This window comes from Anguilla anguilla, chromosome 9 (assembly GCF_013347855.1).
Source record: "Anguilla anguilla isolate fAngAng1 chromosome 9, fAngAng1.pri, whole genome shotgun sequence".
Taxonomy (NCBI): domain Eukaryota; kingdom Metazoa; phylum Chordata; class Actinopteri; order Anguilliformes; family Anguillidae; genus Anguilla; species Anguilla anguilla.
In genome coordinates this window covers 54,361,696-54,374,958 of record NC_049209.1, presented here as the reverse complement: position 1 = coordinate 54,374,958, position 13,263 = coordinate 54,361,696, and the positions used below count along the sequence as shown (strand labels likewise).

General features: G+C 42.7%; 1 long non-coding RNA gene and 17 other non-coding genes across 18 annotated transcripts in view; 3 read left to right on the top strand and 15 right to left on the bottom strand.

Moving 5' to 3' along the window:
• The first annotated feature begins 2,092 nt into the window (after positions 1 to 2,092).
• LOC118236509 overlaps positions 2,093 to 13,263 on the top strand; it is a 39,548-nt gene continuing 28,377 nt past the window's right edge. The window contains exon 1 of the long non-coding RNA XR_004767053.1: positions 2,093 to 2,168. This is a non-coding gene — a long non-coding RNA (uncharacterized LOC118236509). The remainder of the gene's footprint in view (positions 2,169 to 13,263) is intronic.
• trnan-guu lies at positions 3,999 to 4,072 on the top strand. The gene has a single exon. It is a non-coding gene; the product is annotated as a tRNA-Asn (tRNA).
• trnan-guu lies at positions 4,839 to 4,912 on the top strand. Its single transcript has one exon. It is a non-coding gene; the product is annotated as a tRNA-Asn (tRNA).
• trnar-gcg lies at positions 4,965 to 5,037 on the bottom strand. Its single transcript has one exon. It is a non-coding gene; the product is annotated as a tRNA-Arg (tRNA).
• trnal-uag lies at positions 5,775 to 5,856 on the bottom strand. Its single transcript has one exon. It is a non-coding gene; the product is annotated as a tRNA-Leu (tRNA).
• trnal-aag lies at positions 6,338 to 6,419 on the bottom strand. The gene has a single exon. It is a non-coding gene; the product is annotated as a tRNA-Leu (tRNA).
• trnar-acg lies at positions 7,018 to 7,090 on the bottom strand. The gene has a single exon. It is a non-coding gene; the product is annotated as a tRNA-Arg (tRNA).
• On the bottom strand, positions 7,456 to 7,537 carry trnal-uag. Its single transcript has one exon. It is a non-coding gene; the product is annotated as a tRNA-Leu (tRNA).
• trnal-aag lies at positions 8,017 to 8,098 on the bottom strand. The gene has a single exon. It is a non-coding gene; the product is annotated as a tRNA-Leu (tRNA).
• Positions 8,692 to 8,764, bottom strand: trnar-acg. The gene has a single exon. It is a non-coding gene; the product is annotated as a tRNA-Arg (tRNA).
• trnal-uag lies at positions 9,130 to 9,211 on the bottom strand. The gene has a single exon. It is a non-coding gene; the product is annotated as a tRNA-Leu (tRNA).
• trnal-aag lies at positions 9,693 to 9,774 on the bottom strand. The gene has a single exon. It is a non-coding gene; the product is annotated as a tRNA-Leu (tRNA).
• Positions 10,346 to 10,418, bottom strand: trnar-acg. Its single transcript has one exon. It is a non-coding gene; the product is annotated as a tRNA-Arg (tRNA).
• Positions 10,784 to 10,865, bottom strand: trnal-uag. Its single transcript has one exon. It is a non-coding gene; the product is annotated as a tRNA-Leu (tRNA).
• trnal-aag lies at positions 11,346 to 11,427 on the bottom strand. The gene has a single exon. It is a non-coding gene; the product is annotated as a tRNA-Leu (tRNA).
• trnar-acg lies at positions 12,020 to 12,092 on the bottom strand. The gene has a single exon. It is a non-coding gene; the product is annotated as a tRNA-Arg (tRNA).
• trnal-uag lies at positions 12,458 to 12,539 on the bottom strand. Its single transcript has one exon. It is a non-coding gene; the product is annotated as a tRNA-Leu (tRNA).
• On the bottom strand, positions 13,021 to 13,102 carry trnal-aag. Its single transcript has one exon. It is a non-coding gene; the product is annotated as a tRNA-Leu (tRNA).

Sequence of the window (13,263 nt, the reverse complement as noted above, 5' to 3'; positions counted from 1 at the left end):
TTAATTGTACAATTAAACACACATTTATTTATTTAATTATTTATTTTCAGTTGTTCCATGAGGAATACGAATACTATCGCTGGTGCTTCCTGGGCGCAGGACGTTGTGATTTGTACCGGAAGTTTCTGCGGGTACTCCTTAAAGCCGGACGCCCCAGTAAGAAGCATCCGGCTCCAGGAGTGACATTATGATGCTACCCCTGAGTGAGCTTGCACATGTTGAGCTATAACCTGAGTGTGCCAGGACAACCATTCACACAGCCATTACAACTGCGTGGTTTTTCGCCTGAGTGATTTATCTGATGTTTCACAACATATAATGGATTTTTCACAAATAATGGATTTTTTTTTGTGTGGATGTTTTGCGTGGTGAAAACTGCCTGTGAATATACAATACAATACTTTATTGTCCCCTCAGGGGAAATTTGTTTTCACATTTTTTGCATTGCAGCCTCACATAAATACATACATACATACAGTACAGTATATAGGCTACATATAACACACATATAATAAATACATACATACATACAGTACAGTATATACATATAACACACATATAATAAATATATAGATACATACAGTACAGTATATACATATAACACACATATAATAAATACATACATACATACAGTACAGTATATACATATAACACACATATAATAAATACATACATACATACAGTACAGTATATACATATAACACACATATAATAAATACATACATACATACAGTACAGTATATACATATAACACACATATAATAAATACATAGATACATACAGTACAGTATATACATATAACACACATATAATAAATACATAGATACATACAGTAATAAATACCTAGATACATACATATAATACACCTGACATTCAGCGAGGCAGTTTGTTCAGCACCTCGATAGCAGAGGGGACAAAACTCTTTTTAAAACAGGCCCGTTTCCAGGTCAGAGACCTGTACCTGCGGCCAGATGGAAGGAGTGAGAAGAGTGGGTTGAGGGGGTGTGTGGGGTCGTGCACTATGGTGAGTGCTCTGTGTGTAAGGGCTCTGTTGTTGAGCTCTGAGAAGTATAGTGAGAAATATAGTGTTCATCTGGCTATAAATGTGAAGTATTTTATATTAAGGAAATGATGGGGGCTTACCCATCTTGAAAAACTTTTGTTAAATCTGAAAACACTCCCAACAGATCCCTGAGAATTTTCCAATGAAACCTGTTACCAACCCAAGTAAAATCAACGGAAGAAAAAATTTTATCTGAATGCTGATTAAAATTAATTATTCTTTTAAAATTGACAATGATCTGTTGGAATTTTAGATGGCAAAGGGTCCAATGTATTTGAAATAATTAGGCTATCCAATGCAAATACAGTCAGGGTCAAATATTTCTAAGTTTTAAAATTTTATTTTTCCGAATGGATTTTATGGCGTACCTTTAACGAAAGAGAATTTTTGAAGTGCTGTCCTAAATATTTAGTTTGGTGTAGTTTTCTACTGAATTTGCAAAACGTTTTGTGGGCTGAGCAGACCTGCATTACCTTTGAAGTGGATTACCATGGTGATTAGTGATTAGAATCAGGTTTGTTCACTGGGTATTTTGCCACGCCCATTTCCTAAACAAAACACTTCTGATTGTGAGCTACCAGGTAAGGCTTAATGAACCCAAAAGCAGGCAGGTGCTGTCAATCAAGACTTTCCTGCGAACTCCACTTTAAAAATCCACAGTCCTCCATTAGTGTTGCAAGCCAATCCGAAACGGACAACCCTGGACCGCACCCTTTTTTTTCGCGCTCATTAAATAAAGTTCTCTTTCAGGTCCGCGTGCGATACGAAAATTGTACATTCTCGCCCCCATTTTTACAAACAAAACCAGCAATGACTTCAAAAATTGAATACACCTTATTGTAAAACGTTGTAATCTACAAACTGTTTGAAGACCCTTATTTTTCCATGCAACTTTTAACCCATAGCAGCTTGTTATGTAAATTTAAATCACATTTATTCCTGCAAAATGCTTGTTTTAACGAAATTGCATTGAACCTTAAGCACTGAGTCTGCGCATGCTCCAATCAATCTATCGTCAGCGTCGAGAAGGGGCGAGGTACAAGCGATCTTTGGCAACTTGTGGGAAATATCTTAGCTGCTTCAACTGGGACACACGGATAAAAATGTAAGTTGTTATAATTTGTTTCGTAAATTAAATGTAATATCATATACTAAGTAGAAGAGGTCCGCGAGGTGGCGATGAACGGTTTTTGTATGATGAGAAACTGCCATGTATTGCGTATGTTAGCTGAACAAACTGAAGAACAGCGACAGTAAGCTAATTTTTTTTTTTTAACGGCTTTTAAATGCTCCTTTTTATACTACTAATTTGATAATTCGGTAAATTTTCAACGCAGTGTATTTAGATTTGCTAGTTAAATTTTAGTTAGTTTGTCCGTGTCGACTAACTAGCCTTGTTTGCTCGGTAGTGAGCTAGCTAGCTAGCACGCTCTTCTGGTGAGGAAAATTTAGATTTTTAACAGCATTGAAATGAAACGTTTAACTTTTACTAAGTAAGAATGGGCGGTGGGTTATGGATGTACATACGAATGAGTAGCCTATATATATATATATATATATATATATATATATATATATATATATATATATATATATATATAAAATGTATACATACACACGCACACACACAAATATATATCGTGTGTGTAAGTAGTTAAAAAAACGAATGAGACAAGTTAAAATTTTAACCGTGTAAAACGTTAGGTGAATATGGGAATTGCATCGGTTTTAAATTACAAATGCATAACGACACCTGCAGGCTTTAAAGGAGTAACATGGTGGTTGAACGTGACATTTCCCAGTTGTCTTTAGGCAACAACAAAACAAATGTGCATAATTTTTTTATTATTCAGTCATTTCAATGTACTTTAAAACGTATTTTTCTAAGCCTAAATTTCCCACTATAAAAGTTCACCCGAACCGTCTGGGCGTGGTAATGAGAACTGTCAGTTAGCCATGATTGACAGACTGTGCCCCGTTACCATAGCTACCCCCATGCTACGCGCTCTCTTTGGGAGACTGAATTTTCACAAGCTAGCTAGCTTAGTAGTATATCAAGTATCGATAGATAGCTAAGGTAAGGACGTTGACTTATATCCAATTATAATTTTTGCTATCTAGCTAGCCAAGTTAAGATAAAAGCACAACTATAACGTCCTCATAAAAGCAAACTAGCTGGCTAACGTTATCGATAACATTGCCTTATGACAACAAACTAGCTAGCTAACGTTAGATAGCTAGCTAAATGAATATAACCAGAAACAATCTAATAGTCCTTAAAAGGCCCTCTAATTTAAGTGAACCTAACGTTAGTCAAATATTTGCATTGTCTTGCCTGTAAGCCAGCGGTGTGTCCTGTCAGATTTCTTTACGGTGCGTGGAAAGGGTAGTGGTTACTGTATTCGTGACGCAAGCTGACAACTTTCTCAACCGGTTGAAAATAGGACGATACATTTAAAACGCATATTTCTCCAAAAATACAGAACTGACATATTTAATACTTTACTCATTGTGTTTCTTTAATGCCTCTTGTGCAAATAGCACATAAAACCGAGAAAGTGTGAAAATCACCATGGTACTCCTGTAATATCCACACTGCACCCTGCCATGACGAGCAATGTGCCAGTGCAATACCTAACACAAAAAGTCAAAAGAATGGCTAAGTTATCCAAGTCCGCGAAGATTACAAGGTTTAATTATCGAGGTCTGAAATAGTCTTGTAGTTTTAGGAACGTATTAAAGCGAATTACGCCTAGACTATATGAACAAAAACGAGTTTGGAAATGTAACCTTTTTCCAGTTTGGCTAGCTATGACAGAGGACTTTTGTATAATTACCATGCTGTAAAAACATTTCAATCTAAAGTCCGGTGAGATGGGATAATGTAGATGTATTCTGAACATATTTCTATAGACTAGCCTATACTGCTATATATGTCTCTGTGGCGCAATCGGTTAGCGCGTTCGGCTGTTAACCGAAAGGTTGGTGGTTCGAGCCCACCCAGGGACGTTCCGCTTTTCATTTTATAACTAAACGCGTTTTTCTCACCAAAGTGGGGATGCAGGCATTTTTGAGTGTGTCATCATATATGTTCTCTTCCTGGGATGCTGAAGTGAGGCTAACATGATCAAGTTCCCCATCTTAAAAAAATATTTAATTCAAGGTCTGTACAAGAAGGTCCCACAGAATTTTTCTCTTACCACCCACCTTCAAACTATGATCATAACAGTCAATGATAATTTGTCTTAATAGCCTATATTGTACCATATTGGGATAACTTTGTTTAATTTTTACTTTTTCAACAAAACAATGAATGAATGCACGTCACTCTCAGATCATTATTTTACCACTTTCAAGGTTTATTGTTGTATTTTATTCAGTGAAAATACACCTTTTGGATTCCATGCCTAGTATGAAATAGCATTAATATTCTCTTGTGTCTCAATACGTCCATCCCAGTCCTGCTAGGGAGCAGGTCCATCACTTCCCACTGCATGCCACTGAGTCAATAGTTCGGCTGCCTGAACCCCCCCCCCCCCCCCCCATGCCTGTCTTTTATGTGTGGCGGTTTAAAATGCAGCTCCAGAAAGGGTTGATTTAGGAACCCCTTTCTGCCAACTGCTGTGTGCATTGTGGTATGAGAAGTATTTACCAAAATCTGCCTTGTTTTACGAGGGTGGGGGGGAGGATGTTATGTCCCATTCTTCATTGAATTTGTGAGCTTTTGATGACTACGTATGGAGATCAGTACACATCCCACAAACTGGCATTCGCAGTCTCTGTGGCGCAATCGGTTAGCGCGTTCGGCTGTTAACCGAAAGGTTGGTGGTTCGAGCCCACCCAGGGACGGCTTTGTTTGGTTTTAGACATGGGTTATTAACCCACAATAGGCAAAAGCTAACGAGTCAGCCAGGAGTTGAACCTAGAATCTTCTGATCCGCAGTCAGACGCGTTATCCATTGCACCACTGGCCCTCCTCTTGGAGCTTTTTTTTGGGTAATCATACGGACCCTGATAGGCCACAACATTCTTTGTCGCCATGTGACTTTTGATTGGCCAATTCTTTCCATTTTCTACTATCCTGGCTTTCTGTTCTAAAGTCTCAAAAATATTAAAGGGGGGAGGGGGTGCTTACCTGGGACTTTGGTTTCAGTTTAAATCGAAGGTCAACAAAGAAAATAAGACCAGAAGCACTGACCGAGCCACAGCCCGATGACTTAGCCACAGCCCGATCTGCTTGGCATGCTGGAACCTGCGGTCTCTTCAGCAGGGGCAGGGCATGTGCAAGGCCACATTACATTACATTACGTTTATTTGGCAGATGCTTTTATCCAAAGCAACGTACAAAAGTGCATTTCATGGTCATGGACAACTACAAAGCACAGGTTCAATAAGATACAATACTTATTTTGTACAGCTATTTCTAGCCAAGAACACAGTGAACACTATTCTCACCTAACCTCTGCCAACCAACTAGGCAGAAGAATAAGCTACAATATTAGGACAAATACAAATTACCAAAAAGGCAGGTGGAGCCATCAGGCCACTTTTATGCCAGAGGTGGGGGGGTACTTCTGGTGTTGCAGGCTTGAACTCCATGGCATCCACTACTCACCTTGGCCCACTGTCACCTTCTAGATTTCAGATGAGTACAGATACAGTTACAGCTACATGTGTTTTTAAATTCAGCTTTTGCATGAAGGAGCCGTATTGGCAGCGGTGGGATTCGAACCCACGCCTCCGAAGAGACTGGAGCCTAAATCCAGCGCCTTGGACCGCTCGGCCACGCTACCGTGTTATGGTATTTGTTTTCCTGCCTGTTTTTTTTTTTTTTTGCTGGCCTGTTTCCTGCATTTGCAGGCCTATTTCCTGAACTTTCTGGCCCATTTCCTGCATTTTCTGGCCTCTTTCCTGTAGTGCTGTCTTTTTTGTGCATTTGCTGTTCAATTATCTGGCCTGTGTGCAACATTTGCATTCCCATTTCCTGATCTGGCTGGTCTGTTTCCAGCATTTCCATTTCTTTCTATCCTGGCTTTCCGTTCAAAAGTCTCAAAAAGATGAAAGGGCGGGCGGGCTTTCCTGGGACTTTGGTTTCAATTTAAATCATAGGTCAGCAAAGGGAAAATAAGACCAGAAGCAGAAAACTGACCCAGCCACAGCCCGATCTACTCCGCATGCTGGAATCAGTATCTTCAGTTACTGCAGATCACTAGATTTCAGATGAGTACAGATACATGTGTTTCTAAACGCGGCGTTTGCATAAAGGAGCCGTATTGGCAGCGGTGGGATTCGAACCCACGCCTCCGAAGAGACTAGAGCCTTAATCCAGCGCCTTGGACCGCTCGGCCACGCTACCACGTTATTGTAGGCTAGTTGTTTTCCTGCCTGTTTTTTTTTTTTTTGCTGGCCTGTTTCCTGCATTTGCAGGCCTATTTCCTGAACTTTCTGGCCCATTTCCTGCATTTTCTGGCCTCTTTCCTGTAGTGCTGTCTTTTTTGTACATTTGCTGTTGAATTTTCTGGCCTGTGTGTAACATTTGCATGCCCATTTCCTGATATGGCTGGTCTGTTTCCAGCATTTTCTGACATGTTCCCTGCATTTGTTGACTGGTTCTCTGCATTTGCTGACCTGTTCCCTGCATTTGCTGACATGTTCCCTGCATTTGTTGACCTCTTTTCTGCATTTGCTGGCCTGTTTCCTGTATATGCTGTAAGGATGGAAAATGAAATCAGAGTAGGCCTGTATATTTACCATTGCTAAGTTTAGGGTTGGGTGTGTGAGAGGTACTTGCCAAGGGGACAGCGGGAGCAGGATCAGGTGATCTGACCTTATTTGTATTCAACTCATCTCAGTTTAACAGGGAATCACCGTCAGTCGTGATGTGAACTCATTTTTTTCTTTTGCAAACAGTAGTTGTACTCATGGGCTGTTAACTCACAATAGGCAAAAGCTAACGAGCCAGCCAGGAGTCGAACCTGGAATCTTCTGATCCGTAGTCAGACGCGTTATCCATTGCGCCACTGGCCCTCCTCTTGGAGCCCTTTTTTGGGTAATCATACGGACCCTGTCAGGCCACGACATTCTTTGTCGCCATGTGGCTTTTGATTGGCCAATTCTTTCCATTTCTTTCTATCCTGGCTTTCCGTTCCAAAGTCTCAAATAAATGAAAGAGTGGGCGGGCTTACCTGGGACTTTGGTTTCAATTTAAATCAATGGTCAACAAAGAGAAAATAAGACCAGAAGCAGAAATATGATCCAGGCACAGCCCGATCTACTCAGCATGCAGGGAGCAGTATCTTCAGATACTGCAGATCACTAGATTTCGGATGAGCACAGATACAGTTACAGCTACATGTGTTTTTAAATTCAGCTTTTGCATAAAGGATCCGTGTTGGCAGCGGTGGGATTCGAACCCACGCCTCCGAAGAGACTGGAGCCTAAATCCAGCGCCTTGGACCGCTCGGCCACGCTACCGTGTTATGGTATTGGTTTTCCTGCCTGTTTTTTTTTTTTTGCTGGCCTGTTTCCTGCATTTGCAGGCCTATTTCCTGAACTTTCTGGCCCATTTCCTGCATTTTCTGGCCTCTTTCCTGTAGTGCTGTCTTTTTTGTGCATTTGCTGTTCAATTATCTGGCCTGTGTGCAACATTTGCATTCCCATTTCCTGATCTGGCTGGTCTGTTTCCAGCATTTCCATTTCTTTCTATCCTGGCTTTCCGTTCAAAAGTCTCAAAAAGATGAAAGGGCGGGCGGGCTTTCCTGGGACTTTGGTTTCAATTTAAATCATAGGTCAGCAAAGGGAAAATAAGACCAGAAGCAGAAAACTGACCCAGCCACAGCCCGATCTACTCCGCATGCTGGAATCAGTATCTTCAGTTACTGCAGATCACTAGATTTCAGATGAGTACAGATACATGTGTTTCTAAACGCGGCGTTTGCATAAAGGAGCCGTATTGGCAGCGGTGGGATTCGAACCCACGCCTCCGAAGAGACTGGAGCCTTAATCCAGCGCCTTGGACCGCTCGGCCATGCTACCACGTTATTGTAGTTGTTTTCCTGCCTGTTTTTTTTTTTTTTGCTGGCCTGTTTCCTGCATTTGCAGGCCTATTTCCTGAACTTTCTGGCCCATTTCCTGCATTTTCTGGCCTCTTTCCTGTAGTGCTGTCTTTTTTGTACATTTGCTGTTGAATTTTCTGGCCTGTGTGTAACATTTGCATGCCCATTTCCTGATATGGCTGGTCTGTTTCCAGCATTTTCTGACATGTTCCCTGCATTTGTTGACTGGTTCTCTGCATTTGCTGACCTGTTCCCTGCATTTGCTGACATGTTCCCTGCATTTGTTGACCTCTTTTCTGCATTTGCTGGCCTGTTTCCTGTATATGCTGTAAGGATGGAAAATGAAATCAGAGTAGGCCTGTATATTTACCATTGCTAAGTTTAGGGTTGGGTGTGTGAGAGGTACTTGCCAAGGGGACAGCGGGAGCAGGATCAGGTGATCTGACCTTATTTGTATTCAACTCATCTCAGTTTAACAGGGAATCACCGTCAGTCGTGATGTGAACTCATTTTTTTCTTTTGCAAACAGTAGTTGTACTCATGGGCTGTTAACTCACAATAGGCAAAAGCTAACGAGCCAGCCAGGAGTCGAACCTGGAATCTTCTGATCCGTAGTCAGACGCGTTATCCATTGCGCCACTGGCCCTCCTCTTGGAGCCCTTTTTTGGGTAATCATACGGACCCTGTCAGGCCACGACATTCTTTGTCGCCATGTGGCTTTTGATTGGCCAATTCTTTCCATTTCTTTCTATCCTGGCTTTCCGTTCCAAAGTCGCAAATAAATGAAAGAGTGGGCGGGCTTACCTGGGACTTTGGTTTCAATTTAAATCAATGGTCAACAAAGAGAAAATAAGACCAGAAGCAGAAATATGATCCAGGCACAGCCCGATCTACTCAGCATGCAGGGAGCAGTATCTTCAGATACTGCAGATCACTAGATTTCGGATGAGCACAGATACAGTTACAGCTACATGTGTTTTTAAATTCAGCTTTTGCATAAAGGATCCGTTTTGGCAGCGGTGGGATTCGAACCCACGCCTCCGAAGAGACTGGAGCCTAAATCCAGCGCCTTGGACCGCTCGGCCACGCTACCGTGTTATGGTATTGGTTTTCCTGCCTGTTTTTTTTTTTTTTTGCTGGCCTGTTTCCTGCATTTGCAGGCCTATTTCCTGAACTTTCTGGCCCATTTCCTGCATTTTCTGGCCTCTTTCCTGTAGTGCTGTCTTTTTTGTGCATTTGCTGTTCAATTATCTGGCCTGTGTGCAACATTTGCATTCCCATTTCCTGATCTGGCTGGTCTGTTTCCAGCATTTCCATTTCTTTCTATCCTGGCTTTCCGTTCAAAAGTCTCAAAAAGATGAAAGGGCGGGCGGGCTTTCCTGGGACTTTGGTTTCAATTTAAATCATAGGTCAGCAAAGGGAAAATAAGACCAGAAGCAGAAAACTGACCCAGCCACAGCCCGATCTACTCCGCATGCTGGAATCAGTATCTTCAGTTACTGCAGATCACTAGATTTCAGATGAGTACAGATACATGTGTTTCTAAACGCGGCGTTTGCATAAAGGAGCCGTATTGGCAGCGGTGGGATTCGAACCCACGCCTCCGAAGAGACTGGAGCCTTAATCCAGCGCCTTGGACCGCTCGGCCACGCTACCACGTTATTGTAGTTGTTTTCCTGCCTGTTTTTTTTTTTTTGCTGGCCTGTTTCCTGCATTTGCAGGCCTATTTCCTGCATTTTCTGGCCTCTTTCCTGTAGTGCTGTCTTTTTTGTACATTTGCTGTTGAATTTTCTGGCCTGTGTGTAACATTTGCATGCCCATTTCCTGATATGGCTGGTCTGTTTCCAGCATTTTCTGACATGTTCCCTGCATTTGTTGACTGGTTCTCTGCATTTGCTGACCTGTTCCCTGCATTTGCTGACATGTTCCCTGCATTTGTTGACCTCTTTTCTGCATTTGCTGGCCTGTTTCCTGTATATGCTGTAAGGATGGAAAATGAAATCAGAGTAGGCCTGTATATTTACCATTGCTAAGTTTAGGGTTGGGTGTGTGAGAGGTACTTGCCAAGGGGACAGCGGGAGCAGGATCAGGTGATCTGACCTTATTTGTATTCAACTCATCTCAGTTTAACAGGGAATCACCGTCAGTCGTGATGTGAACTCATTTTTTTCTTTTGCAAACAGTAGTTGTACTCATGGGCTGTTAACTCACAATAGGCAAAAGCTAACGAGCCAGCCAGGAGTCGAACCTGGAATCTTCTGATCCGTAGTCAGACGCGTTATCCATTGCGCCACTGGCCCTCCTCTTGGAGCCCTTTTTTGGGTAATCATACGGACCCTGTCAGGCCACGACATTCTTTGTCGCCATGTGGCTTTTGATTGGCCAATTCTTTCCATTTCTTTCTATCCTGGCTTTCCGTTCCAAAGTCGCAAATAAATGAAAGAGTGGGCGGGCTTACCTGGGACTTTGGTTTCAATTTAAATCAATGGTCAACAAAGAGAAAATAAGACCAGAAGCAGAAATATGATCCAGGCACAGCCCGATCTACTCAGCATGCAGGGAGCAGTATCTTCAGATACTGCAGATCACTAGATTTCGGATGAGCACAGATACAGTTACAGCTACATGTGTTTTTAAATTCAGCTTTTGCATAAAGGATCCGTTTTGGCAGCGGTGGGATTCGAACCCACGCCTCCGAAGAGACTGGAGCCTAAATCCAGCGCCTTGGACCGCTCGGCCACGCTACCGTGTTATGGTATTGGTTTTCCTGCCTGTTTTTTTTTTTTTTGCTGGCCTGTTTCCTGCATTTGCAGGCCTATTTCCTGAACTTTCTGGCCCATTTCCTGCATTTTCTGGCCTCTTTCCTGTAGTGCTGTCTTTTTTGTGCATTTGCTGTTCAATTATCTGGCCTGTGTGCAACATTTGCATTCCCATTTCCTGATCTGGCTGGTCTGTTTCCAGCATTTCCATTTCTTTCTATCCTGGCTTTCCGTTCAAAAGTCTCAAAAAGATGAAAGGGCGGGCGGGCTTTCCTGGGACTTTGGTTTCAATTTAAATCATAGGTCAGCAAAGGGAAAATAAGACCAGAAGCAGAAAACTGACCCAGCCACAGCCCGATCTACTCCGCATGCTGGAATCAGTATCTTCAGTTACTGCAGATCACTAGATTTCAGATGAGTACAGATACATGTGTTTCTAAACGCGGCGTTTGCATAAAGGAGCCGTATTGGCAGCGGTGGGATTCGAACCCACGCCTCCGAAGAGACTGGAGCCTTAATCCAGCGCCTTGGACCGCTCGGCCACGCTACCACGTTATTGTAGTTGTTTTCCTGCCTGTTTTTTTTTTTTTGCTGGCCTGTTTCCTGCATTTGCAGGCCTATTTCCTGAACTTTCTGGCCCATTTCCTGCATTTTCTGGCCTCTTTCCTGTAGTGCTGTCTTTTTTGTACATTTGCTGTTGAATTTTCTGGCCTGTGTGTAACATTTGCATGCCCATTTCCTGATATGGCTGGTCTGTTTCCAGCATTTTCTGACATGTTCCCTGCATTTGTTGACTGGTTCTCTGCATTTGCTGACCTGTTCCCTGCATTTGCTGACATGTTCCCTGCATTTGTTGACCTCTTTTCTGCATTTGCTGGCCTGTTTCCTGTATATGCTGTAAGGATGGAAAATGAAATCAGAGTAGGCCTGTATATTTACCATTGCTAAGTTTAGGGTTGGGTGTGTGAGAGGTACTTGCCAAGGGGACAGCGGGAGCAGGATCAGGTGATCTGACCTTATTTGTATTCAACTCATCTCAGTTTAACAGGGAATCACCGTCAGTCGTGATGTGAACTCATTTTTTTCTTTTGCAAACAGTAGTTGTACTCATGGGCTGTTAACTCACAATAGGCAAAAGCTAACGAGCCAGCCAGGAGTCGAACCTGGAATCTTCTGATCCGTAGTCAGACGCGTTATCCATTGCGCCACTGGCCCTCCTCTTGGAGCCCTTTTTTGGGTAATCATACGGACCCTGTCAGGCCACGACATTCTTTGTCGCCATGTGGCTTTTGATTGGCCAATTCTTTCCATTTCTTTCTATCCTGGCTTTCCGTTCCAAAGTCGCAAATAAATGAAAGAGTGGGCGGGCTTACCTGGGACTTTGGTTTCAATTTAAATCAATGGTCAACAAAGAGAAAATAAGACCAGAAGCAGAAATATGATCCAGGCACAGCCCGATCTACTCAGCATGCAGGGAGCAGTATCTTCAGATACTGCAGATCACTAGATTTCGGATGAGCACAGATACAGTTACAGCTACATGTGTTTTTAAATTCAGCTTTTGCATAAAGGATCCGTTTTGGCAGCGGTGGGATTCGAACCCACGCCTCCGAAGAGACTGGAGCCTAAATCCAGCGCCTTGGACCGCTCGGCCACGCTACCGTGTTATGGTATTGGTTTTCCTGCCTGTTTTTTTTTTTTTTTGCTGGCCTGTTTCCTGCATTTGCAGGCCTATTTCCTGAACTTTCTGGCCCATTTCCTGCATTTTCTGGCCTCTTTCCTGTAGTGCTGTCTTTTTTGTGCATTTGCTGTTCAATTATCTGGCCTGTGTGCAACATTTGCATTCCCATTTCCTGATCTGGCTGGTCTGTTTCCAGCATTTCCATTTCTTTCTATCCTGGCTTTCCGTTCAAAAGTCTCAAAAAGATGAAAGGGCGGGCGGGCTTTCCTGGGACTTTGGTTTCAATTTAAATCATAGGTCAGCAAAGGGAAAATAAGACCAGAAGCAGAAAACTGACCCAGCCACAGCCCGATCTACTCCGCATGCTGGAATCAGTATCTTCAGTTACTGCAGATCACTAGATTTCAGATGAGTACAGATACATGTGTTTCTAAACGCGGCGTTTGCATAAAGGAGCCGTATTGGCAGCGGTGGGATTCGAACCCACGCCTCCGAAGAGACTGGAGCCTTAATCCAGCGCCTTGGACCGCTCGGCCACGCTACCACGTTATTGTAGTTGTTTTCCTGCCTGTTTTTTTTTTTTTGCTGGCCTGTTTCCTGCATTTGCAGGCCTATTTCCTGCATTTTCTGGCCTCTTTCCTGTAGTGCTGTCTTTTTTGTACATTTGCTGTTGAATTTTCTGGCCTGTGTGTAACATTTGCATGC